The sequence below is a fragment of the Sciurus carolinensis genome, chromosome 15 (genome assembly GCF_902686445.1).
Source record: "Sciurus carolinensis chromosome 15, mSciCar1.2, whole genome shotgun sequence".
NCBI lineage: Eukaryota > Metazoa > Chordata > Mammalia > Rodentia > Sciuridae > Sciurus > Sciurus carolinensis.
This window is the reverse complement of record NC_062227.1, coordinates 74,990,359-75,017,857: the sequence shown is the minus strand read 5'-3', so window position 1 is coordinate 75,017,857 and position 27,499 is coordinate 74,990,359.

Genomic DNA, 27,499 nt, shown 5'->3' with positions numbered 1-27,499 from the left:
TAAATTTTAAGATAAATAATTTTGAATAAATACAGAAATAAAGTGCCAAGCATTTTATCTGTAACCACAGTTTTAAATCAAGTGTAGATCTTTCACTTCTGGATCTGACAAAATTAAAGAGGGCAGTTCCCCTCACGACTATGAGCCAGATTTCTGTGAAGGTTTTCTGCTTGCCCAAATTAGCAGACAATGCCATTTGTTCAGTTCACCCAAATCCCAGCAATGGGGTGTTTAGAATTCCATATTCCCTCAAGCTTTGCCAGCCCTGTGCCTTGTAAGGTAGTGCCCACAAATCTGTGTAAAGCAATACATCATTGTTAAATGGGGGAAAATGCCTTTTTAAAAAGAATAACCCCAAACTCTCAGTGGACTATTTTGTTGTAGTTGTTGTTGGTGGTTGTTTTTGGCTCCAATCTAAATACCAGCACAAGCAGAGGAGCGCTTGGTGAGTTTTCCATTGTCTGCAGTGTGATGTCTCCTGAAGCTTTGTTTTGATAGACCTGTAACTTCATGCCGACTCTGGTCTCTACCACACCCTGGCTGGGCTTTACTGAGAGACACACCTTTGAAAAGCATGCAGGATGCCCGGTCACTTTTTCCACATTATAAAATCTTACCATTGAGTAATGAAGTACTTGTTGTTCGAGCAATTAAATAAAGCTACAATGAATAAAGAGTAATTTCTTGTTTACTCTGATGACAGTACAGATGTGGAAATTGGCTTGCAACAGCTGTAACTGCTCAGTTAGGAACTGTACCCCACCAGATGCCCTACCCATTCACTAGACATAGCCATCTCAGGTTTGATTTTGTTTCCTAGGAACTCACAGGTTGGGCAGGTAGGGTTATTTAAGAGGGCCCAGTGATTCTACTCTCTTTTCAGATCTTGCTGAATGTGCTTCACAATGGTTCCTTGCACCTGAGAGAGTAGGCGATGTGTGCCATGCCCTGGTGCAGGTATCCTGGGATTCAGGTGGGTTCCAGCCTCAGGCAGGAGGCCAGTCTTCCTAGTTCCCTACCTGTCAGGACCACCTCCCAAAGGTCACAGTTACTGGCACGCAGGCACACCCAGAAGAAAGGTGTTGTTCCAGCACACAGTTCTCTGCAACTGGGTGTATCCATAGACATCTGCTGACCGTGGGTCTCCCAGGATTTGCTGATTAACTCAACTACTACTTTTCGCATTGCTGCTGGCGGGTCTTACGTTTCTCCCTTCCTCTCTTCCTTTCTCTTGAGGTGCTGGAGATTGAACCCAGGGCTCATGCGTACTAGGCAAGCACTCTGTCACCTGATCATATTCCAGTCCTTTGACCTTTTCCTTAACCAACTTTTCCATTCATTCCTTAAGTTAAGAATGGGAATAGAAGAATCCATGGTTTGGTTTCCTTCCTGTGCCTATATTTTCTTCCCCACCAGGCCTCACCTGGGATGTGGCAGAAAGACAAGAAGTGATTTTGCCAGGTCACTCACAGCTGGTGTTTTGAGGCCAGAGCCTCTGACCCTGGGTTGGAGTGATGGGCCTTGCTTCCGTCTGTACCAGGAATCCCGGACGCTGAGGCCTGAGGGACCAGTCAGGCCAAGGAGGGGAACCCCGGGGTGGGGAAATACAGATCCCTGGGAACCAGCTGCTTCTCTCAGCCCAGGTTCCTATTTGAAGCCATCCAGTGACTTTTCAGTCATTTAGATTAAATTCAGTTTTTTTCACTGACCCAATCCATTCAGTTATTAGAGTCATCACTGTAAGAACCCAGAAAACCACACCAGACACGGGAACTCACATAAGGGAGTTTATAAAGCACACAGACAGAGTGTCTCCCTGCTGGGTAAGAGAGAAAATGAGAGGAAAAGAGAAAGGGTGGGCATGCAGGAGAGTGAAATGGAGGAGACAGCATGCAAGTGAGGAGGAGAGAGAGAAGCATGAAAGTGAGGAAAGGAGAAGAGAGAGAAAATGGTGGCGAGCTATCCTTAAGCAGTCAAATTCCGCGGGTTAACGGGACCAATAACAGAGAAGGATACTTGGTTCTGAGAAGGATGAACCAATAGCTAGCTAGGATGTTCACAGACTGACAAGTGGTTGGGAGGCGGGGAAATGACTGCAGCGGAAAGGGCAGGGGAGCAGCTTTATATTACATTCCCCCATTTCTGTTTTTATGAGAAGATCTTTTGTTCTCCAGTTCTTTCCCCCTTATCTCTCCTTCCTGCCCACATGACTAGGGCTGGTTTTGCAGGTGAGATGTAAAAAGTCCATCTCCCAGGGGCAGTCTCCAACTTCCAGACTTCCAGAGGCAGCTGGTTTCCATGGACTTCATTTCCTTGATTTGACTGATCCCCTATTTCTACACTAACTGCCTGTCCCCAATTCTGGCTTCATTTTCCCCTCTAGCTTTAGGAACTCCTTACTGCTGTAGGGAATGGGGGACGATGACCACTCTGGCTTCTTCGAGATGGAAGTGTGGGGCAAGCAGTTGTGGAGTTCCCTTTTGAGAAATCAGGTCAATCGAGGGGTCCATGGTAGAAGTCTGGTTGGGGAAGAGCAGGTTGTAAAAGCATCTGGGGATGGGTGCTTCTATGAGAGAAGCAAAAAGACATGAGTACTGAAATGAGATGAGTACAAGATAAAAGTTGTAGAATATGGAACATGTCAATGAATATCATGAAGATGACAGAAGTCAATAATTCCTCACCAGGGGGTGGAAGAACTGAGAAGTTGTTCCCATAACAAGGCCTAACAAAGGCTGGAGAGGACAAGGCCTTTATTGGGGAATTTTAACATTGTCCAGGTTATCAGGAATGTAAACACAACATTTAACTCTTAATGTCATAGATGTCCCCAGAAAATGTAATTAAGCTACTTAATGTCATCTGATTTTTGTAAAATATCCCTTTATTGGTATAACCTGTGTTTAGTAGAGATCTCTATACTTCTGTTACTTAGGGCTAGATAATCATACTAGAAACATAGATTAAGCCTACCTGTGTCTGTAGGCCTTAAACTGACTAAAATTTCCTGACTCTGGCAGTTTCTCTTGATAGTTATCAGGCACATTTGCCTAAGAATCTCTCTTTTGTAACTTCTAGGCTTTATTTATTCTAGGAGTCTAACACAAGTGTACATCTTAAGTTAACTATTATTTAACTATTATTTCTTTTAAAAGCCCAAGAATGGCTATATTTTGGTTTAACTGTTTTGCTAGGTGTCTAAGATCAAGCTAGTCAAAGTGACCTGTTCCTGTCTGTTAAAGAGTCAGCTGAGTTCCCACAGGGGTCACTCATACAGAACTTGAGAGTAGCTTCTTAGCTTTTGTGCCGTCCGTTAGGCAGGGTCTCCTTGATGAGGTGGCTTCCCTTGGAAGCACCAGGGATGTCTCCCTTTTTCCATGACCCTCCTCTGCAGCAAGTGCAATAATTGGCTTTTCATCCTCTAGTGGCCTCATTAATCTCCATGATCGGGAGGTCATGTGACCCAGAGTTTCAAAGCTCCTTAGAGAAATCCTCTTGTTCCCTGGGTTTGGGCTGACTTTGAGGGCAAGATACTGGTTTTTTCTTGGCCTCAGCATTTAATTTCAATTTCTAAATTTGATCTTAACCATCCAGCAAGCCAGTCTCACCAGTTATAAAGTAAGAGTGCTGGGCTTTAATTTCAATGTCTATGACTTTACAGTTATTTATCCCCTTTTGTCTAACTGGGGTCTACATTATCTGCCCTATAGGTGATGGCTTACTATTTCAAGTGAATTTACAGTGTTTGCTCTTGAAGCAGTACTTCTGCAAAATATTAATCAGGCAACAGTTAGAGTTTACAAGGAAAATACAAAATGGAATCACCAGCAGTAAAACATTCAGTTTGTGCAATAGCTATCTTGAATTTTGACTGAGTTATTCATTATATCCTCTGTTTGAGATCACAGTAATCTTTACAACAAACATCAAACTTTTGAACACAACTTTAAATGAGTTAAAGTCTGGCTTACTTTGGAGCCATTCTGACATGCAGCAGGGTGGGAGGGGAGGCAGAGCCTTTTCTCAGGTAAGGCGTGGCTCTTTACAAATCTTAAGTGAAGTGTTCTAATTCTGATGTTGATCTTTACTTCTTTCTTAAATGTCATTTTAAGAAGTTTACATATATTGACTCCTGAGTCTATATGAACATTAGTTAACACAATTTAACATTATATCTAAAACATGAATTAAAGAAAGCCTGAGAGAGCTTTTAACTTTCCTTTTGTGTGGCAAAGTGGCAAAATGCTTTCATGTTTCACGATATTAACCTTTAAACAAATCAGGCTCTCACTAACTTTTAGAAATACATTTACATTTAAATTTTTTTATCTCAGTGTAAAAAGTAACAAATTTTACATATACCCTATTGATGACAGGTCCTATAATAGAACATTAAATGATAAGTTTAAAATTACGATTACAGACAAGTTTAATTTGGAGAATAGCAGCTTGATAAATTTTCTGCTTTAAAGGCTTGTATACCTAGAAAATATGAACACATTTAATATACAAAGAATAATGTTTAAGTATGTTACTCCATCGAATAACTTTGTAAATTAATCAGATGTCTCTAACAAACACATTTGAGTAATCCCATACATGTCAACTCTAATTCACTCATCTTATTGTAAAAAAAAAACCCCAAGATATCAGATGAGTGTAAAAAAACCAAGATATTAGACAAATGTACCAACAGTATTTGCCATCTCTTTCCTGTTGAAGAAAAGTCCTAGAAAATTGATGTTATACATTTTATAAGCATCAATATTTTATTAGTTTGACCAACTAGAGACTTGTGAGTTAATTTTAAAGACATTTTACTTCTATTACTTTACCCAATTTAAATTGAACCTTTTTAGATCACGTGAATTAAAAGTATTTGGATCCATTTTTAAAATTTTAATTTTATGTGCACTTATATTTAACACAAAAGCAAAGGACTTGTAATGTTTATCTCCATTGCAATATAACAGATGTTCAAAAAATAACTCGAGTTGGATAAAGAACTGATCAAAAATCATTAACCTAGGTATGTAGGATCAAAATTGTGAGCTCAAAAATATAGCATTTAAGAAAAACAAGAGTCCTAGAAGAAAAATGATAATGGCCATTAATTATAGCATGAGAGAATGAGAAGGAGAAGGGCGAGAAGGAGAAGGGCAGAGAGAAGATGTGAGAGGGAGAGATAAAGTGTTCTGTGTTGCAGCCCAGGAGAAATTTAAAATGGACACTTCTTTTTTTTTTCCTTGGGTTTGAGACTGGTCTTCCACTGCGCCTTCTGGCTTCCTCCATTTACATTTCAGTGTCAGCCTTGACTGAGATCTGAAAGGAGCTAACAGGTTCTAGCAGAAACTTGATGCCTAGGGCATTTTAACCCTTTTAGTAATCAATTCAGGTTTGGATGCAGAAAATTGTGAAACGTTATCTCCCACTACTTTTGAGGAATGGGGCTGCTATATCATACTCCTTACTGGGACATGCCACCGACTGTTGGGCTGGTTACTCCCTCCACAACTGGTGTATGTGGGACCTCGTGGCAGGAGGACTAGGTGGGCTGGGCCGGGGAATGGAAGCAGAAACAGCTGAGTCGAAGTCGGAGGAGGAGGAGGGATTAAGAGGGGTAGAAGAAGCCAAAAGGAAGTGTTTAGGTTTGCAGGAAGAGCTAAGAAGCAATAAAGAAGAGACTTGAAGATAAGGAATCCCTTTCCATCTGCCCACTCGATCACAGAAGCTGTGTGCCATTATGTGGCCATTTTGGCCATTGATTATCTAAAGGGTACTGTGGCCAAATATCATTGATGGCTTTAAACCGGGGGTCAGGCGAAGGGTTCTAAAGTTGTCTAGTAGACATCCCAGGGGTGAATCTGCCGGGATGGAGGACCTAGATCCCATGGTGGACTGATACAGCCGAGTCTCTGGCCAGGGCGTCCTGAAGCCACAGGTTGGTAGGCTGGAGGCGAGGAGGCAGCACACGGATGGTGTCCTGACACAAGCACCAACGTGGGCCAGGCAAAAACCGAGAGGGTTGAGGACCGGACGTCAGGATTTTTGAGTGCAAGTGTGAGCGCAAGTGCAAGCGTGAAGAGGGGCCTCAACCCTGAGAGAGAATCTCCACCATAAAATCGGGAACCCACCTGGCAGATGAGACTGACTAAGGGGGCCAGCCGTAACTACAAAAATCATGGCTGGGGGTACCCCCACCCCTCAACCACCTCGAGAGCCCCAGACACTCAACGGTCGCTTCTCAGGTCGGCAGAGGAGTGTGTAAGTCGGCCTAGGGGAACCCGCCTAGGGGACTCACCAATCTGAAGTAAGGTGATGGATGCACAGCAGAGCAGAGTGTCGGGCAGAATGGAAGGCGAGGCCATGTCCAGGGGGCACTGGGGCGTCAGATGGGTTCCACTTGCTTAAGAGACAGTGGAAGAGCCCATCTGAGTCACGGCACCAGTGTAAGAACCCAGGAAACCACGCCAGACCCGGGAACTCACATAAGGGAGTTTACTAAGCACACCGAGTGTCTTCCTGCTGGGTAAGAGAGAAAATGAGAGGAAAAGAGAAAGGGTGTGCGCTCAGGAGAGAGAGAAATGGAGGAGACAGCATGAAAGCGAGGAGGAGAGAGAGGCATGAAATGAGGAGAAGAGAAGAGAAAATGGTGGCGAGCTATCCTTAAGCAGTCAAATTCTGCGGGTTAATGGGACCAATATCAGAGAAGGACACTTGCAAGCTGACTGATGAACCAACAGCTAGCTAGGATGTTCACAGACTGACAAGTGGTTGGGAGGCAGAGCCATGGCTGCAGCGGAAAGGGCGGGGGAGCAGCTTTGTATTATATTACAGTCCCTATGATATAAAGCTGCTCCCCCGCCCTTTCCGCTGCAGCCATCGCTCCCCGTCCCGTCTTACAACCTAGATCATCGGTGTGTGAACATCCCAGCCAGCTCTTGGCCCACTAGTCGACCTGCGAGCCCCTTCTCAGCAACTGGCCTGATTGTTAGCCCGTGAAATTCCACTACTCTCTCTCTCTCTCTCTCCCTCTCTTCCACCTAATAAAATCTCTGGTGTGAGTTCCCACGTCTGGAGTGGCTTTCTGGGTGCTGTCACTGGACTGTGGCCCAGACCGGGCACCCCAGATGGCCTGCTCCCCTGGATTCAAGGGTCTGAGCTGCCTTGGGACCCAGACTGAGTCGCATTTTTCTTACAATCACTACAATCCGATCCAGGTACAGGAGACGAGTTTGCCCTTTCACGTACACAAATGGCAAGTTTGTCAGATGAGAGCACCCCTCCCCCGACGGATTTCCATCTGAAACGAGGTAAAGATGAACTTGGGATGAGGGCTGCGGCCCCGGGGGGAAGGAAGCAGCATGCAGTGGGCGCCTCCCCTCAGGGCACTGCTGGGTGGTGCCCTTTCCCTTCCCTGGGAGGAGTGGTGGCCAGTGGCACTCCAGGTGTCCAAGTTGTCTGCCTCAAGCTGTGGAGCCGTCTGGAGGGGACGTCTGGCAGGCTGGAGAAGAGAAAGCCTTCTTCTACTTCTACGTATCTGTATGGTGAAGAGGCTCAGTGTTTGTCTAGACGGGTTTGGGAAAACACGCACACGTTGTTAATTTGCTGTTCTATGAGAGCAAGGAACAGAGCAAGTTGACAATTGATCAGTAACTCTGACCAAGCATTCTGGCAATCAACTCCAAAATTCACCCAATTAGTGAGTGAGTCAGGTATCAGCTACGGAGCTTTTGCTTGAAAAGAACAGAACATCCATCTCAAAAGATAAGGGGAGATTCTTACATGACAAACAGTCTGTAGTGAGACTGGTTCTAGGGGTCATTAAGTCAGAGACTGAAGACACTGAAGGAGGTTCTGAAGCCAGAATTGGGTTCAGGCAGTTAGTGCAAAAATAGGGGATCAGGTGAAATAGAGGAAATGGAGGCCATGAGAGCCATCTGCCTCTGGAAGCTGGAGACTGCCCCTGGGAGAATGGAATGTCAAGGATCCCCGGAGCCCATTGATTACCAAATTTACCTGCCCTTATCAAGGACTGCGGGTGAGGAGCTGCTAATTAATGCACCCTGGGCCCTTGCCTGCCTGAATCACCTTGGTCCTCCCCCTGCCCCATCCGCTTTTCATTTCTTACATCTCACCTGCAAAACCCCGTAGGCAGGAAGGAGAGATAAGGGGGTAGAGAACTGGAGAACAAAAGAGACCTTAACCTATAAAAGATGTAGGGTGCGCTCACTTCTGGGGACTTTAGAACATCAGCCAGCCCCCTTCTCCCTCCCGGGAGAAGTCTTATGATGACTACTTTGAAATGAAACCTGCTTCACATGCTTGCCTTGGCGCACTTCTCCAGTGTTCAGACTTCGACATTAGAACTCGTCACTGGTACGGCGGTATCAGATTCATCTTGCCAGCCCGCCTTCCTGAAAACATGCCGGCCACTGCTCCCACCGCCCTGCGGCGGCGTTGGCTGTCACTGGGAGGACGGGCGGGGCACCTTCCTTCTGTCCTGTCCTTAGAGTCAGTGCCCTCTGCGTGCCACTCCCGCTCCTGGCCGTGCCGGCTCACCAGCACCTCCACCAGGCCCTGGCCAGCAGGGTGACGGGGAGGGCTTCACGCCTCCATGATGGGTTACCACCCCAGTGCAGGCAGCAGGGAGGTGAGCGGACAAAGGTGGCTCCCAACAGGATTTGTCACAGTAGTTCATGCAGTTTTCCCATCTGGAAAAGATAATATCAATGCTTTAAATAGAACCTGATTAGCATTGAAATGATACACATATATGATATACATACGTGTGTACATATACATATGTGTATATTTTATATACAAGGGATACTTCTTATCAGCTAGGTACTATAGTTCCAAGGTCTCAGAGTAGAGAAAATAAGGATAGTCCATTAAAATATGCAGTAATTGTTAGTTAGATGTTAGGGGCAGTTTTGGTTCCTCGATAACTCCCAGAAAAAACGCTCCGCAGTTACAGGTTCCACACGAGGAACTTTTAATTTTATGCGGACAAATTGTGCCCGCTCGGGGGAAAGGGGAAAGGGAAAAAAGAAGATGGCGCAGGGTTTTTTCTCAGATATTGGAATTTCGCGGGCTGGGAGGAACCAATCGCGGAGGAGAATTATTACAGACTGACTGATGGACCAATGACATATTAGAACGTAATGTGGGAGGCAGGAAGGTTACGGCAATGTAAGCTGGAAATTCCTGTAACGTGAGAGGTGGGTGTAACAGCAGATTGACAGGTGGTTCGGGAGGCTGGGTTCCTGTAACGGGAGAGAAAGGTGGCTTTATTCCTAACAGTAATTAAGTCTTATTATAGACCATACCTAGGTATGCAAATAAAGGAAGTTCACTATCCTTTATTTTTACCACTTACTATCAAATTTAGCTTGTTTTGTCAAAAGGCTTTATCCATTTCCACGTGAAAGATGTGTTTTCTGCAGTAAAATAAACATGCTGGCACAATAGAATTCTTGCCCAAACTGATAAATACTTCCAAGTGGAAAACCTAGTTTAATGAAACAAATAGGATCTTGAACACTCAAAAAAGATCATTACCCCACCACAAATGCTTAATTGCAATTGAGTTCAATACTGTGTCGAGAAGCACCTTTTCAATTAAGAGCCACAGTTGTTCATTACCTTATTACTCAGTGCACAGAAATGGGAAGAAGCCATGAAAAGCTTTTCTCTGAAAATAGCCACAGAATTTTAGTGATGGTGACCAGGAAGTACAAGGGCTTTGGGTCTTTAATGTAAGGTGACACTGAATAAATTTCAGATGTGGCCCAGAAAGAACATACATATTATTCAATACACATTTACTCAGAGTTTCTAAAATCTTAAAGTCGTTTTTTTTTTTTCTTTCTTGACTTATTTTCTGGGATCTATTCTTTCCCTGTGATACCAGGAATCAAATGCCAGGACCTCACACATGCGAGGCAAGCACTCTACCACTGAACGACATCCCCAGACCTTTTGTATTTTTTATTTTGAAACAAGGTCTCCCTAAGTTGTTGAGGCTGGCCTCAAACTTGTGATCCTCCTGCCTCAGTCTCCTGAGTTGCTAGGATTACAGGCATGCACTACTATTTTTTTCAAAACTAAAAACATAGCAATTGGGAAGAAAGTAAAAAATTCTTCATAAACTTATTTTGCAAAATCTTTGTAAAATTCAGAAGCATCTAAGAAAGTTAATGCCGTTGACCTATATCTGACAAAATGAGAATGAATCTATTTGAAGTTGATCTTAGAGTCAGTTTATCATGTTTTGCTTATCTTTTCCATGATCAGTTCTAAGAATTGGGAATTAGTATGCTTTATAAGAAGATTATCAATAAAACTATTTTGACTTGTTCCCTCTGCTGGTCTATTTTAAACACATTAATCTTCTTCCCTGAAAGATATTGGTACATTCTAAAGCAATGTATCTACCAGACATTTTTTCATGCATGTTTCTTTTGATTTCTGTAATGCTGGGCAATAAGGTGTGTTCCCATCATTTCTACCAACAAATGGATATGGAAGTGCAGAGATGTAATTTCCGAGCCCAAAGGTGGCCCAGCTGAATTTGTATGTGTGTGTGGGGTGGTACTGGGGATTTAACCCAGGGTTACTCTACCATCGAGCTACACCCCTGTCGCCGCCCGTGGCAACAATTGCGCAGGTATTTATTGGAGGGGTCTGGAAATAAACTATTTTTCCTATATTCATTAATTTATAGAGGAAGAGAGACTTTGAGAGAAAGATAGGCTTTGCTTAGAGGAAGAAACTTTGCTTATCAGGAAGAGAGACTTTGCTTAGAGGAAGAGAAACTTTGCTTATCAGGAAGAGAAACTTTGCTTAAGAGAAAGTTTTAGAGAAAGAGAGGCTTCTATGCTTATCAGAGATCTATTTCTTCTTAGTTCTGCTGCTTCTTCTTAAAGGTCCTGCATCCTGTGAACTAAGGGTGTGTCTATCTGAGGTGCTTCTTAGTGATGTGTCCCGTGTACTGCGATCTACCTATCTGTGATCTAGAGGTGTGTTCTCAATTCTCCGCTCTGTGATATGCCTTCCCCCGCTGCCTGTTGCTTCTCTCCGCAAGCTGCTTCTCTCTGCTTGCTGCCTTTTCTTCTTCCTTTCTGCTAGTGGCTTCTACTCCGCTTCTTTCTGCTAGCTCTGCTCTTTACTGTTGCACCCCCACCCACTGCCCGCTTATATTCCCTTCAGGAGGCAGAGGGCGGGGCCACGCCAGTTGCGATCAGGCGAGGAGCCAGCTGCCCCATCACGGCAAGGGCTAAAAGGAGCAGGCCCGAGCAGGCCCGAGCAGGCACGCTGGGGAACACCTGTACACACGTTGTGCGCGTGGACTTAACTGATTATGGCCAATGATAAATCACCTGAGTGTGCTTATGTCAATTAACCTCCCCACCACCAATGTGATCAGGCGCCGTTCTGGCTGGCACAGCCCCCAACACACCCCAGCCCTTTTAAATTTTAAATTTTTATTTACTTATTTTTTGGTATTAGGGATTTAACCCCAGGTGTGCTTTATCACTGAGCTACATCCTCAGCCCTTTTTACTTTCGGACAAGTTCTCACTAAGTTGCTTAGGGTCTTGCTAATTTGCTGAAGCTGGTCTCAAACTTGCAATCCTCCTGCCTTAGCCTCCCCAGTCTCTGGGTTTACAAGCACAGGCCACCGTGCTGAGTCAAGCTGGATCTTGAATTAGAACTTTCAACTTCAATAATTTCCTTTTGGTGAGTAGATGTCCTTCTGACTGGAAGGAATATTGGCACAGATGGCAAAAGTGAATAATGAAATTTTTAATTTACAGATGATTGCCATGGAAGGTAATGAAGGAACATTTGGAATTCTCAAACCTACCTTAGATATGGCGGAGCTGATTTAAAGTTGTTTGAAACACATTAGCCCCAAATATGCCACTTTGGCATCAGGATTATTTTGAGCCAATATCACTTCAAAAATAGAAAGTGCATTTGACCCAGTTATCCCACTCCTCGGTTTATACCCAAAGGACTTAAAATCAGCATACTACAGTAACACAGCCACATCAATGTTCATAGCAGCTCGATTTACAATAGCTACATTGTGGAACCAACTTACATGTCCTTCAATTGATGAATGGATAAAGAAACTGTGCTATATATACACAATGGAATATTACTCGGCCATAAAGAAGATTAAATTATGGCGTTTGCTGGTAAATGGATGAAGTTGGAAAATATCATGCTAAGTGAAATAGGCCAAATCCAAAAAACCAAAGGCCGAATGTTTCTCTGATAAGTGGATGATGATACATAATGGGGGGGTGTGATTGGCGGGGCAGGGGTAGAGAAGAATGAAGGAGCTTTGGATGGTATAGAGGAAAATAGGGTGGGAGGGGTGGGGGACAGAAAGATAATAGAATGAAACAGACAGTATTGTCCTATGTATATGTATGATTACATGAGTGGTGTGAATCCACATTATGTACAACCATAGAAATGAAAAGTTATACCCATTTGTGTACAATGAATCAAAGCGCAGTCTGGAAAAATAAGAAAGATTTTAATCAAAACAAAAAACAAAAACCCAGAAGGTGCAATACGGGCCCTCTGACTGCCCCTCTTTATTCCTGAAAGTGGGAGAGAAAAGTGTCAAATAGAAGATGCCCTCCTGCGTCGGCAGAAGGAACATTCTCATTGTCAAAGGCAGGAAGCCAAACCTTTATCTTTCTAGCCACTTCTCCACCCGGCTGGCAACCCTACCTCAACCCCTTCTGCCTGTTCTCGTTTTACAATCTGCTGCTCTTCGTCCAACTCAGTGCTTATGTTTAGCTAACCACTCCCTTGGGTCTTCCTTTCCTAACGAGGGCTCCTGTGTCACATGAAACTTACCTGAACTTCACGTGCATGCTTTTTCCCTGTTGATCGATTTTATGCCTGAGGAACTCTTGGGCCGAGCCTTCCACCTAAGACAGGCCACAGATCCTGCCTTCACTGGCGAGGGCCTGAGACCTGCCGGCCAGCCTGGAGACCACCACAGGTGCCACTGCTCTCAGATGACTTGATTCAAGGGAGGAAAGATGCTGTTACCAGGCACCGGGAATCTGCATTCTCCGATCCACCCTGGAATTGGCTTTAATTAAGAGAATAATGATTGGGGCTGGGGCTCAGTGGTAGTCGCTTGCCTAGCACGTGTGAGGCGTTGGGTTCGATCCTCAGCACCACATAAAAATAAATAAGTAAATAGAATAAAGGTATTGTGTCCATTACAACTAAATTTAAAAACAAAGAACAATGATGGACAAGGCACTTGCTGGTGTGTGATTAGACTTTCTTCAACAGAAGGGAATGGGCGCTTTGATTTTATTAAAGAAGGGGGAAAAGGGAGAAGTAAACACACTTATCAAAAGAAGCAAAGATACTCATCTTCTTTGATAATATGCTGTGGAATGACAACTGTATGCACGGAGCGTATGCACCAACATTTGGCACCACTAAGGGAGAGGAGTAGCAGAGCTGGCTTCTACTCTGCCCCTACCTCTATGGTCTGAAGGAGCCACTTCTCATTGCTTCTCAAGTTCCTCCTGTGAAACAGAAAAGGCACTGAGTCGGACAACTTCCAAAGGCCTTCAGTTCTAAAGTTTAAGGGTCCCATTCTCAGGAGCCTTCGCTGTCTGCCTCCACCCTCGTGGTGACCGTGGTAGTATTTCCCAGCTCTCAGGATTGGAGTTGATCTGCTGATGTGTGTCCTGATGCTTTGCTACGGCTGAAATGTGTCCCCACGGGCCCCGCGTGTTGGAGCTCTAAGGCCCAGTGTGGCTGCGTGAGGGGTAAGGAGGGAACTCAGGTGAAATGGGGTCATCGGGCTGGAGTCCTGACCTGGCACAGTTAGAAGAGACAGCAGAGAACTCGCCTCCTCCGCCACGTGCCGAGGCACGGAGAAGGTGGCCGTTTACGCGACAGTCCCCACCAGGCACCAAAGTGGCTGGCACCGTGATCGGGGACCTCCAGCCTTCAAAACTCTGAGCAACAAATTTCCGCCCAGTCCAGGGCATTCTGTCATCTTAGAGTAGACCACGGTGCTCCGACGTACTCGAAGGGAGTGGGTTGGGACAAGGTGGTGAGAGAGCTGGGAGTGGCGCCTCTGTCTTGGGGCTCCCGGCAGGACAACCAGCGGATGAGCCAGAGCAGCTGAGGGGCAACCAGGCAAGAGAGATGGTGCTTCCCCTCTCCCTGCCACTTCCACGCAGGCAAACCGTACGCCACGCACCTCTTCAGCCTGTGTGGGCATCAGCTTGACCCAACCACAGCCCAACTTGGTCCTGACCCCATTTTGCCTGCTAGCTGACCCTGGCACACATCCCAAACTCTGAAGGATAAACAAAGTCATTAGTCCAATTAGAATGGTTATTATCAAGAACGCAAGCAATAATAGATGTTGGCGAGATTGTGGGGAAAAGGCACACTTGTACATTGCTGGTGGAGTTGCAAATTGGAGCAACCACTCTGGAAAGCAGTGTGGAGGTTCCTCAGAAAACTTGGAGTGGACCCACCTTTTGACCCAGTTATCCCACTCCTTAGTTTATACTCAAGGGACTTAAAATCAGCATACTACAGTAAGACAGCCACATCAATGTTTATAGCAGCTCAATTCACAATAGCCAGATTGTGGAACCAACCTAGATGCCCTTCAACAGATAAATGGATAAAGAAACTGTGGTATATATACAAAATGGAATATTATTCAGTCATAAAGAATAATACTATGACATTTGCAGATAAATGAATGGAATTGGAGAATATAATGCTAAATGAAATAAGCCAAACCCCCAAAACCAAAGGCCGAATGTTTTCCCTGGTAAGTGGATGATGATATATAATGGGGATGGGAGGGTGGAGGGGTAAGAAAAGAAGGGAGGAACTCTAGATTACATAGAGGGAAATGGGGGGTGTATGAAAAATGGTGGAATGAGACAGACACCATAACCCTATGTATATGTATGATTACACGAATGGTGTGAATCGACATGGTGCACAACCACAGAAACGAAATGATGTACCCCATTTCGTGTACAATGAATCAAAATGCAGTCTGTAGATATGGGGAAAAAAAGGTAGTCAGCTAGCGTTCTGAGCCATGCCTGGACTGCTGCTGGGCTGCTGCTGGGCTGCTGCTTGGCACGCTGAGAGAGCCCAGGCGTATTCTGGTTGGCAGCCACCCACCTCGGTTTAGCTCAGCATGTAAACGAAGGGCGGGGGAGTCCTGTGCCGCTGCCTCACAAGCAGGCTTCTGCCCCAGAGTCCCTCGTAAGCAGCACTCTGTGCAGTCCTGGATTTGCCTGACTCTGTCTTTGGCCTCACAGCACCTTCTGTCTTTGATGGTCGGTTCTCTCACACGGGAGTTTCTGAAACACCTAGGTTTGCAGGACAAACTTAAAGTGAACTAAATAAAGATTAGTTCTCTCTTGTCTTTGAGATAGACTTTTTCTTTCATTTATTCTTTTCAACACATGCCACAATGTGCCAGGCACAGTCATTGACACAGAGCACATTCCAAAGCTTACTTAGCTTCTAGAGCAAGCTCATTTTGAGATAGGTGAGAGGAAAAGAGACCCCTAGCAGATGCAGACCTCGATCTAAGAGCATGGCCAGTCATGCTTGGCCCTTTGCTTAGATGAGCAAAACTATCAGTGTATGCTTAGAACAGATCAACCTGAACAAAAACACATTAACTAACATGTCACCAGATTCCAAGACTTACAATGTGTTCACAGTGATTTATGGCTTGACTGTTGGACCATAGGGGAACATTCTGAAAAAAGAATGATTATCATGGGACTTTGATTTTTTCTTTTCTTTTCTTCCTCTTTCTTTCCTTCTTTCTTCTTTCCTTTCCTTTCCTTTCCTTCTTTCTTCTTTCTTTTCCTTTCCTTCTTTCTTCTTTCCTTTCCTTTCCTTCTTTCTTCTTTCTTTTCCTTTCCTTCTTTCTTCTTTCCTTTCCTTTCCTTCTTTCTTCTTTCCTTTCCTTTCCTTCTTTCTTCTTTCCTTTCCTTCTTTCTTCTTTCCTTTCCTTTCCTTCTTTCTTCTTTCCTTTCCTTTCCTTCTTTCTTTTCTTCCTTTCCTTTCCTTCCTTCTTTCCTTCCTTCCTTCCTTCCTTCCTTTCTTTCTTTCTTTTCTTTCTCTCTTTCTTTCTTTCTTTCTTTCTTTCTTTCTTCTTTCCTTTCCTTCTTTCTTTCCTTCCTTCCTTCCTTCCTTCCTTCCTTCCTTCCTTCCTTCCTTCCTTCCTTCTTTTCCTTCTTTCTTTCTTTCTTTCTTTCTTTTCTTTCTTTCTTTCTTTCTTTCTTTCTCCTTCCTTCCTCCCTCCCTCCCTCTTTCTCTTTTTCTTTCTTTGTTTTTCTTTCCCCTCCCTCCCTTCCTTCCTCCCTTCCTTCCTCCCTTTCTTCCTTCCTGTTACTGGAGATTGAATCCAGTGGTGCTTTACCACCAAGCTCATCCCCAGTCCTTTTTATTTTGAGACAAGTCCTTGCTAAGTTACTGAAGGTCTCACTACGTTGCTGAGGCTAGTCTGGAACTCTGATTCTCCTGCTTCAGCCTCCTGAGTCGCTGGGGTCCCAGGTGTGCACCACCATGCCCAGCCCGGGACTGGATTTTCAAAAAGCTTGCCTGAGAACCTGCACATTTCTTCCCTGAACAATCTTACATCTAATTAGAGAGTTCAACCCTGGGACGCCAGTCCTCTTCTCTGAGACGAGAAGGTTGCCTACACTCCTTCTTTGGGTGTGTACTCCTAAGTTGTCCTTAAATAAAACTTTGCTTGTGCCTCGCCTCCTGACACATCCGGGAATTCTTTGCCATGGTCACTGTCAAGATCCTGCCCAGGCGGAGCCTTGGTCCCTGTCTCTTTGGAGAGAGCTCCTCAGACCCCTGTGTAGCGACAACTTCATGAGTTAATGACAAACAATACCTGATGGGACAGTTGAAACTTTATAGTTGGCAGCTGAAGGGAAACTGGAACTTGGAATTAGAGGCGAACAAGCAGATGGAAAGACCTGCCGAGCCTGCCTCAGGCTGTGAGCCTGCCAAGCACGCCGCAGGTTGGTCGCAGGTACAGCGATGGAGTCCCCTGACCTCCGGGGCTGCTGGGTATAAAGCCACGAGTCATTGTGGTCTTGTGGTCTCAGCAGCAGGTTCACACATTTTGAACCAAAAAGCCTCTTCCTCCTGGTGAAGGAGGGCCCAGTCCCTGACCTAGCTCCGTTGTGACTCCAGCTTGCCTCTCTGACTTACATATTTTTTTTTCTCTTCCTGAGTTCTCCTGATCCATTCTCTTGTCACTGCAGGAACAACAGGTCTGGCAGATAAACATCTTGTGACAAAAACCCGTGCCCCAGACAACGACAACTTTCTTATCAGTGACCAGGTCCTACCTGAGGATCCTGAGATAATGATGGACCCACCCATGCCTCGCCAAATGCCCTGCTCTACCAGGTGTGCAGCCCCTCCAACCATGCAGACCCCCAGCCCTTGCCTCACTTCCCTCTATGAAACCTCAAAGCCAAAGTCAGCCATGGTCAGCTGCTCAAGGCCAGGGCTGAGGACACAGGTCTCCTCGCGCGGCTGCACTGATTAAAGCTCTTTTCCTGCTTTTCACCAGTACTTTTTCCACTTGGATTCTGAGGTGAGTGGCTGGGTCTGATTTGCTGGGACCCCATGGTTGTGCCTCTGGCCTGGGACTCTGATCACACCGGCAAACTCTGGGTTTTCACAGTTTTAACTCAATGCAAAGTCTCTTTGTCACTAGGTGAAAATAAAACTGTTCTAAGGAAACTAGCTCCTAGGTTCTACAATGGGAAGAATGCAAAGTGCCATCTATTAGTTGTGTGGTTATAGACAAATGAAGCTGTAGCTTTTTAATTCATCCTCTTCCTCTGCAAAGCGAGATAATAACAACCTCCTCATAAATTGTGGCAATTAAGTGAAGGCTTAACAGGTGTACCTGGAACATATATTTGCTTTAGGTTATATACTTGTTATTAAAAAGAGGCACTTTCAAAGGAATTATTTTGATGAACTTAATAACACCTGCATAATCGTGACATCCTACAGGCCCACTACTGTACTGGGTAGATCTTATCTACTCTGTGCGTCATGACAGTTAAGCAATCTGCACTCCGTAGCCATATCCAGTTGGCAAAATGATTCCTGAGAGCAAAGGAAGTGCAGTTGGCCCTCTGGATCTGTGGACTTTGCATATGGATTCAACCAATCATGGATCAAACATATTCAGAAAAAAGTTGCATGTGCATGAATGCGTACTGACTTTTTCTTGTCATTATTCTCTGTGCAAAATAGTATAGCAACAATGTGTATAGCATTGATATTGTACTAGGTCTGATAAGTGATCTAGAGATGATTTAAGGTATATGGGAGAATTGTGTAAGTTATAAACAAATACTATGCATATCATGCATACATTTTACGTGGGTACTTGAGCATCCACAGATTCTGGTATATGATGGGATTCTGGAACCAATCTCCCCTACTCCATAGATACCCAGGGGAGAATGGATTAAAATATCTAAAATAAATCTTTCTCAACTACTGGCTTAATCTTTGTATTGATGTCTTGTAACTGAAATCTAATTATACTTTGTTACTGCAATCAGAAGAAGTTAATTCTTAGCAGTTCCTAGAAGTGACAATCATACCAATAAAAACTAATTAAAATGAATAGATAACAAACAAAAGGGAGAAGTTATACATCTTCCCATGACTTGGTTTTTTCATGGAGTAGATTAGCTGGTGAATATGATCTGATGAATTTGGTCATGTTTACCTATTCAGAAAAGCACTTTGTCCTTTTATATAAACCTGTTTCTATTCTGTAAATAGTGGTTGAACTGGCTATTTAAATAGATATCATTATCATAGGGATTTACACATTGAAGAAAAATGCAAAGATTAAACCAGATGAGTGATATTGTGACAAAATTTGCAAATATTATGTCTCCTTCTGCAATCAGGTGCCCAAACCAATAACTGTATTCAGGGATCACATAAGAAAAGCAGATGCTGCCAGGTATGGTGTTGCTCTCCTGTAATCCCAACTACTTTGGAGGTGAAGATGGGAGGATCAAAAGTTTGGTCAGCTGGGCGATTTAGCCAGACCCTATCTCAAAATGGAAAGAAAAAGGTAGGGGAGCGGGCAGGGATGTAGCCTGCCCAGAACCACAGAAGCAACAACAGCAAGAAGATGTATTCTTCATGAGTATGATTCATAAATATATCCCTTGTGTAGGGTAAATAATTCTTGCATATTTTTCTATCAATGCAAAGGTTTTTTATTATCTTAGTCAACAGATATATATAATTAAAGAATATTATCACTTATATTGATATTACTTCAATAGCATTTTATAATAAATAGAATATCTAATCAGTAGCTCTCTCTGGCTAACTCTCTGTGTGGTTTTACTTTGCTTTCAATCACATGATATAAAACTGCTTAAAATTGAAATAGGGAAGATATAACTTCAGTGAGTGATGGGTTTTCCCCAGCTCTGGTGTCATTTAAATAGTGTGATGTAGGCTTTTGTATATCTATACTGTTCTATAACAAGCCAATCAAGTACCCTTGGCTTCATTAACATTGCATATGTCTGATGAATTATTAAAACCTCAATATACATTTGAATTCCTACTGATATTCAAAAACAGTTCAACATGTATATCTGTGATTAATGATACTAGGACAATTTCCCAGACAGTTGAACTGAGCTTTGCTCTTCAGAAATAGCCAAACATAACCAGTATAATAGTACCCTGAATGGAGTTCTTTTTCAGTCACAGTTATATTTCAGGGGAGGATGGAATTGAGAAATGAATTTACAGCCAAATTTCATAGTCCATAAGATAGAGATAAAAATTCACATGGCAATGAAGAGTTGCCTTTTATAGATTTGGAGGAAACGGGAGCAGTTAGTAGAGGTCTCGGACTTGGAGCTGTCTTATCATTCTATACCAGCAGGAGCCACTGCATCAACCTTTCTCAAGCCTGACAGGAGCATGTGTTATAAATTATGTTTGGGAGGATGAAGCATTGATCATCAGCGAAACACTCAAGACGGGTCGCCACTCAGGAGAGGAAAGACAGACATGCCACTCCTTGTGGGATCTCCTCTAGGACTCACCAGGAGTGGAAGGCAAATTCATCACACCTGCAACGAAAACTGGCCCTCGAGGCTGTGGCTTATGTTGGAGCTTTGATGTGAGTGAGAAATGGACACCTATTTTTCAATAATCAGCGTATCCCAGTTGTGCAGCTACCTGGGACAGGAGTGTTGTGCCAGTTACTGAGCGGTTGCCCACCTTGGTTCCAGGGTGGTGATGTGCCCCAAGTCTCCTCCGTTGGTCCTGAGCAGAGGAAGGTTTGAAGGGAGGCCCCACGTCGGTGAAGGAAGGGGCTTCTCTTTGGGTGGACTGCTGCTTGCTGCTCTTGCAGTGAACATCCACTCAGCAAAACTGCTCTCCCGTGACGCCAGGCGACGACTGGCACGGCGAATCCAGTTTGCGATTGTTCTAATTACAGCATATGAGACCCAGGCAGCTGCGCTCTCGGGACTCCAGGTTCCAGCTCTGTGGGGTCCCAGCTCTGTGCAGTTTCCAGCATCAGCTGAGCCCCACCCAGCTCCCCGGGCCCCATCTCCAGCTTCTCTTTAGTCCCCAGAGAGGGGACCATACTTCTCACCGTGGCTGTGTCTATATTTGCTTAGTGCTCTTTTTATCACTGCTTCGAAATGTAGCTGACAATTTTTATAGCTAGTTATCTATCCCTTATATTGAACGGTCTCTGTTAAGATAACTCATGATTCCTGTCTTCAGGCTAGAGTCAGTCAGATTAGGAGGAAAAGGGTCAAAACAACTCAACTATGGACATCAAATAATAGAGTTAGAACTTTACAAAGGACCATGTGTGTCAGAGGACTAAAATTCATAATTCTTGGTTAGAGTTGTATGAATGCTCTCAACGCCGCCGAGTCCTGTGCTTTCTCTCCATCCTCATCATCCTGGAGTTCTGGGGAGGCTGGACTGACCACGGATGGTCAGCAGAAGGGTCCTGGGTTTGAAGTGCCGTGGCTCACAGAAGCTCAAGTGAGGATTCCCCTGCAAAGAGGAGAGTTTTCCTTCTGTCCTTTGTCACCAGTTGCAAACCCTCATAGCTGGTATAATGTAAACGCTGGGGCCGCTTTTTGACTTGGACTAGTGTGACTCCTTCATACAATAACCTGAAAAGAGCCCCCCCCAAAAAAAATGGGATGGTCGCCACTGCAAGTGTCAAGCTCGGCTGCGTTAGAGACAGAACGGGTCAGCAAGAAACATGAGACGCGCGACAGGTCATTAGACGTGTTAAGTAAGGACGTGTCGGTCTGACCTTCAAGACATACCTAGATAAATAGGATAAAGGAAGAAACGTGTCTGTTTATAGATTGAGAAAGAACCCAATCCTAAAGTCCAGACCATGTCACCTCTAGACTGACAGGGAGGTCATTTCTAAACTGTCTACTCACGTGGATCGTCCAGACCCTATTTGTGCTCTGGGTAAGAAAAACAAGAGAATGAGGGTTGTTGGGCTGGCCAGCTGGCAGACCTCAGGCAGGAGTGCTTGCTCCCGGGGTCTCTGCTGCGGACTCCAGCTCTGCCCGCTCAGTCTCAGCTCTAGTCCCTGTCACCGCACCGTGAGGAGGAAGGCTGGCGGAACAGAGCGGGTAGAAGAGAAGGCAGAGTAACCCCAGACTCCGGGAGGGGAGGTCTTCCCTGTGCCCTGCGCCTCCCTGTCCAGGGCCATGGGAGAGATCGCAGGTGCTCCAGAGGAGTTCTGCAAGGACAGTCCTCCGTCTTGGACCTGATTCAGACCCTATGCCAACTATGTTCTTGATGAGTATGTGATACGACAGGATTTCTCAAGTAAGCAAGCAGACAGACTGTGTGGTCATGCTAACTGGTGGACAGCACATCCCCCACACCGACAAATAGTGTCTAGATGAGTCTGGGCCAGAAGTGACCTCAGAAGCGTTGAGAAGACATTGTACCTGCGCAGGGCCTTCGTTCACCGCCAGCCCAGAGTCAAGGAAGGGAGAGGCAGAGGGATGGAGAGCGAGCTTGATTAGCCACGAGCTAGCACGCTAGACACTGGTAGTCAGTCTCTGGCCTTCAGTGACCACCCTACCCCTTACCCTGGGGGAGAATCTTTCCCATGCTTTTGCAATGCGATTTTTTAAGGGAAGGTCTGTGGATTTCAGACAGGTATGTGGGCATCTCAGGTGTCCAGTGAGTCAGTAAGCAGCCTCTTCTGCAGCAGGAACTGGGCACATCTCACCTCCTCCACAGAGGTGCTGAGAGCGGCAGGGTAGTGCAGTCCAGTGCAGTCCACGGGTGTGGGGGCCTCTCTGCCACGTCCAGTGTGGAAGAGAGCCAATACTCTTTTTATGTGAGAGAGGGGGCGTGACAGGTCTGGCCACACCAGCTCTGGCCTCTACAACCACAACTCGCCCACTCTCCTTTATTCATAATACACAAGTAAAGGGGGCAAGGCAGGGAGGAGCTTCTTCTGTGATGGACAGGATAGGGTGGGTTAGGGAGCCATTCTCTTAGGGGGAAAATTCCAGAAGGAGACAGGGAACCACTCACACGCAGCGCCACATGCTTCCTGGCAGTTCCTAGAGGCCAGGCCTCTGGGTCCCATGGCTCTGCTGAATCGGGAGGGCTTCCCACACGCAAGTTTAATGTAACTCCACTCAAATTCTCTTTTTGGGGTGGGGGGGTACTAGGGATTTAACTCAGGGGTGAGTCACATCTCTCGCCCGTCTTAGTTTTTGTTTTGAGACAGGGTCTCACTAAATTGCTTAGGCTGACCTCAAACTAACGATACTCCTGCCTCAGCCTCCCGAGTCAATAGGATCAAGGCATGCACCCAGCAACTGTATTCAAAATCCAAGGGGCGCTGGAATGACTACTGCTAATAATACAGGCGGAAGCAAATAAGATTTTAAACATTTAAATTAATAAGATAGATGAGGATTACAAAATATGAGAAGCAATGCTCAGCTAATTGAAAGAAAAAAAAATAGGTATATCCTTTCCTCAGGTTTTTACCACTAAATAAATTGCAGATAGATGGACATATTGCTCGTTTTAAAAGAATCACGTGTACACGAGTGCAGGTATGCACCTTAGGAGAAAATAAATGTAAACATTTATCAAATTTCTAGACTTCCAGTGGCTGGGGAGGACTTTTCAAAGAAATTGAGGAAGAAATGATGGATTAGCATTCATCAAGTTTGCAAAATTTCAATTTATTTTTAAAACCCCCTAAGAAGTGAAGACAAGACATAAAGTGGAAAAGGTGTGTGCCAGAAATGCAGTGGAAAAGTTTAATGTGATTAAATTTCGTATTGATAAGTTAGCAAAGGAGAATTCACTCAGAGAACATAAAACCTACTCACCTATTAACGGAAGTCACTGTCGAGTTCCTAAAGCAACTCTCCAAAGTAACAATTAGAACAAGATGGCATTTTTCACCCATAAGTATTGCAAAATCTTCTGAATCTTGACAGTGTTGGAGAGGATCTTCCTACAAGTGGATGCAGTGAAACACATCCGTTTGCTGCAAATGACACATTGGGAACAATGCTTTGGGGAACAAAATGATGTAACAAGAGATCTTAAGCAGACCCTACATGCTTTAAACAGTGCTACTGACTTGCAATTTATATGTCGTAAAATTTGTCCTTTTAAAATGTAAAATTTCAGTGTTTTTTTTTTTTTCCAGTAAATTCAAAACTGTGCGCCCACCACCACTACCTAATTCTAGAACATCTTAATCCCCTCCAAGAGAAACCTCTACCCGGGCTGTCAATCTTTCCTCCGGAGCTCCTGCCAGTCACTCAGCTCTTCTGTGCTTCTGTGGGTTTGCTTGCTCCGGACATTTCATATCACCACACCCACTCCTTGTGTGGCCTGTCTAGGTGGCTTCTGTTGTAAGCATATATCAACCCTTTATTCCTTTTTATTGCTTAATATATTCCAACGTTTGGGTGTGCCATGTTTTCTTTAGCCATTTGTGAGCTAATAGACTTTTTTTATTAATTTTTTTTTACAGACTGCACTTTGATTCATTGTACACAAATGGGGTATGACTTTTCAATTCTATGGTTGTACACAAGGTAGATTCACACCATTCATGTAATCATACAAGTGCATAGGGTAATACTGTCTGTCTCATTCTATATTTCCTTCCCCCAACCCCTCCACTCCATTTTCCTCTACACCATCCAAAGTTCCTTTATTCTTCTCTTCCCCCCCACCACCAGTCAACCCCCCCCATTATGTATTGTCATCCACTTATCAGAGAAAACATTCAGCCTTTGGTTTTTGGATTTGGCCTATTTCACTTAGCATGATATTTTTCAACTTCATCCATTTACCAGCAAATGCCATAATTTTATTCTTCTTAATGACTGAGTAATATTCCATTGTGTACATATACCACAGTTTCTTTATACATTCATCAATTGAAGGGCATCTCAGTTGGTTCCACAATCTAGCTATTGTGAACTGAGCTGCTATAAACATTGATGTGGCTGTGTCACTGTAGTATGCTGATTTTAAGTCCTTTGGGTATAAACTGAGGAGTGGGATAACTGGGTCAAAAGGTGGGTCCATTCCAAGTTTTCTGAGGAATCTCCACACTGCTTTCCAGAGTGGCTGTACCAATTTGCAGCTCCACCAGCAATGTACAGTGTGCCTTTTTCCCCACATCCATACCCACACCTATTATTGTTTGTTTTCTTGATAATAGCCATTCTAATTGGAGTAAGATGAAATCTTAGGCTGGTTTTAATTTGCATTTTAAGTTGTATCCAATTCTTTGACTATTTTGAATGACATTGCTTGAAAGCCTGTTTGAAATTCTCCTAGGTACACAGCAGCGGCATTGCTGGGTTAGAGACAGAGGGACTTCAATGAAGTGGCTCATGTGATCGTAGAGACAGGCAAATCCAAATCCGAGGGGCAGGGTGGCAGCCTGGAGGCCCATGGAAACGTTGCTGTTGCAGTTCATGTGCAAAGGCAGCGTGGAGGCAGCATCCCTCTTCCTGGGAGACCTTAGCCTTTTTCTTTTACCGCCTTCAACTGATTGGATGAGGCCCACTCATATTACAAAGGTTGATATGGATTACTAAAACTCTGCTGATTTAAATGTTAACCTTATCTACAAAATGTCTTCATGGCGGTATTTAGATTGGTACTTGACCAAATATCTGAGTATCGTGGCCTACCAAATTGGTACAAAAAAACTAAACATTTCATCAACTTAAAAAAAATGTTTTAAGCTGGGTGTGGTGGCTCATGCCTGTAATCCCGGCGACCTGGGAATCTGAGGCAGGAGGATCAAGAGTTCAAAGCCAGCCTCAGCAAGCGCAAGGTGCTAAGCAACTCAGTGAAACCCTGTCTCTAAATAAAATACAAAATAGGGCTGGGGATGTGGCTTAGTAATTGAGTACCCCTGAGTTCAACCCTGGTACCCACCCTCAAATGTTTTAAGCTGGGTTGCATGCCTAAAATTCCAGCTATTTGGGAGGCTGAGGTAGGAGGATGGAAAGTTTGAAGGCAGTTTCAGCAACTTGGCAAGACTATCTCAAAAATAAAAAATAAAAAGGGGTGAGGTAGAGTGCTCTTACATTCAATTCCCAGTATGCTAAAAATAAAATAAAGATAATAAAAATGTCCTAAGATCGATCGTTTTCATTGAGATATAATCCTCATGCCACAAAATCCACCATTTAAAGTGTGCAGTGCGCAGGCGCTTAGCATGTTGACGAGATTGTCCAACCACCACTACAATGCAATGCTGCTGCACTTTTACCCGCAAAGAAACCCCATGCTTTCAGCAGCCTCTCCCATTTTCTCTAGTCCCGCCCCCCTTCCAAATTCTTCCAGCTCCTGGAACCAGTAATCTATTTTGCATCTGTACAGATTTGCCTGTTCTGGGCCATTTCATGTTGGTGGACAGAAGAACGTGGTATTTCGTGTTTGGTTTCTTTCACTCAAAATGTTTTTGCAGGCGCACTGGTGGCAGAGCGAGCATTAGTTAGCATTCACACTTTTTATGGCTGAATAATATTCCATTGTATATATACACAACATTTAAATTACTTAATGGACGTTTGCATTGTGTTTGTTTATAAGGTATTAGGACTGGTACTGTTACACGTCTCCGCGCTCGTATTTCTATGAGTATGTTCTTATCTTTTTTGCTTCTACATCAGCAGTGGAATTGCTGGGTCATACAGTAACTCCATATTTAGCTTTCAGAGGACCCACCAAACTTTTTTGCAGCAGCTACACCTTTTTACATTCCCACCAGCAGCGTATCAAGTCTCCAAGCTCTCCTCTTGCCAAAAGCTGTAATTTTCAAGTTTTTAAAAACATCCTAACCCTCGGAGTGGTGTGACATGGTGCCTCAGTGTGGCTGTTTTGTGGTTCAGTTCTGGGAATAGAACCCAGGGCCTCGCGCGTGCTGGACAGCGCTGTCCCTGGTGTCCAGGCTCATAGCCACGGTGGTGAGCCCCTTTCCACTGCTCGCTGATCACTTGCATGTCTTCCTCTGAGAAGTGTCTGTTCAAATGTGTTGCCGTTTTCAAGGGCTTTTCTCTCCATTGCTGGGTCGTAAGAGTTCTCTAATATATTCTGGATAATGGACCTTTGTTGAATTTTCAAACGCTTTCTCACATTTCCTCGGTTTTCTTCTCAGTTCCTGCTGGTATCCTTTGGGGCAGAGAGTTTTAAATGTTGATGAAGGCCAGCTAGGTCTTCTTTGGGTGCTGGTGTTTTGGTGTCCTATCTACAAAACTGTTGCCTGAGAAACGTGCCTGACCCGAGGGCTCAAAGACCCAAGCCTGTGTTGTCTTCTAAGAGCTTTATAGTTGTTGTTCTTACATTTAGGTCTGTGACCCTGATTCAGTTGATTTTTGAGGTGGTGTAAGGTAGTAGACCAATTTCCCTCTTTACATATGAAGGTCCAGATGTCCCAATTACTTCTTACCCGAAAGAGCTATTCATTTTACTCATTGAATGGTCTTGGCACTCTGTCAAAGATGAACTGCAAACACACTTCTTGGATTCATTTCAGACTCTTGCTATTATTCCATTAATCTACCTTAGTTTCTTTTTAAAGTGTCTTTATTAGTACATTAGAGTTATAACATTGGGGTTCATTTTGACCTGACCATGCGTGCGTGGAATGTAATTTACTCCATTTCAGTGCTCAGTACTTCCTTCCTCCTTCCCTCCCTGCCTCCCTCACTCTGTCCCTTTCCTTTACTGTACTGGTCTGCTTTCTATATGTTTACTGTTTTTTAATTGTTGCTTTATACTATACATAAAGGTGAAACTCGCTGCGGTATATTCACATATGTACAGAGTATAATTTGGTCAATTATAATTTGGTC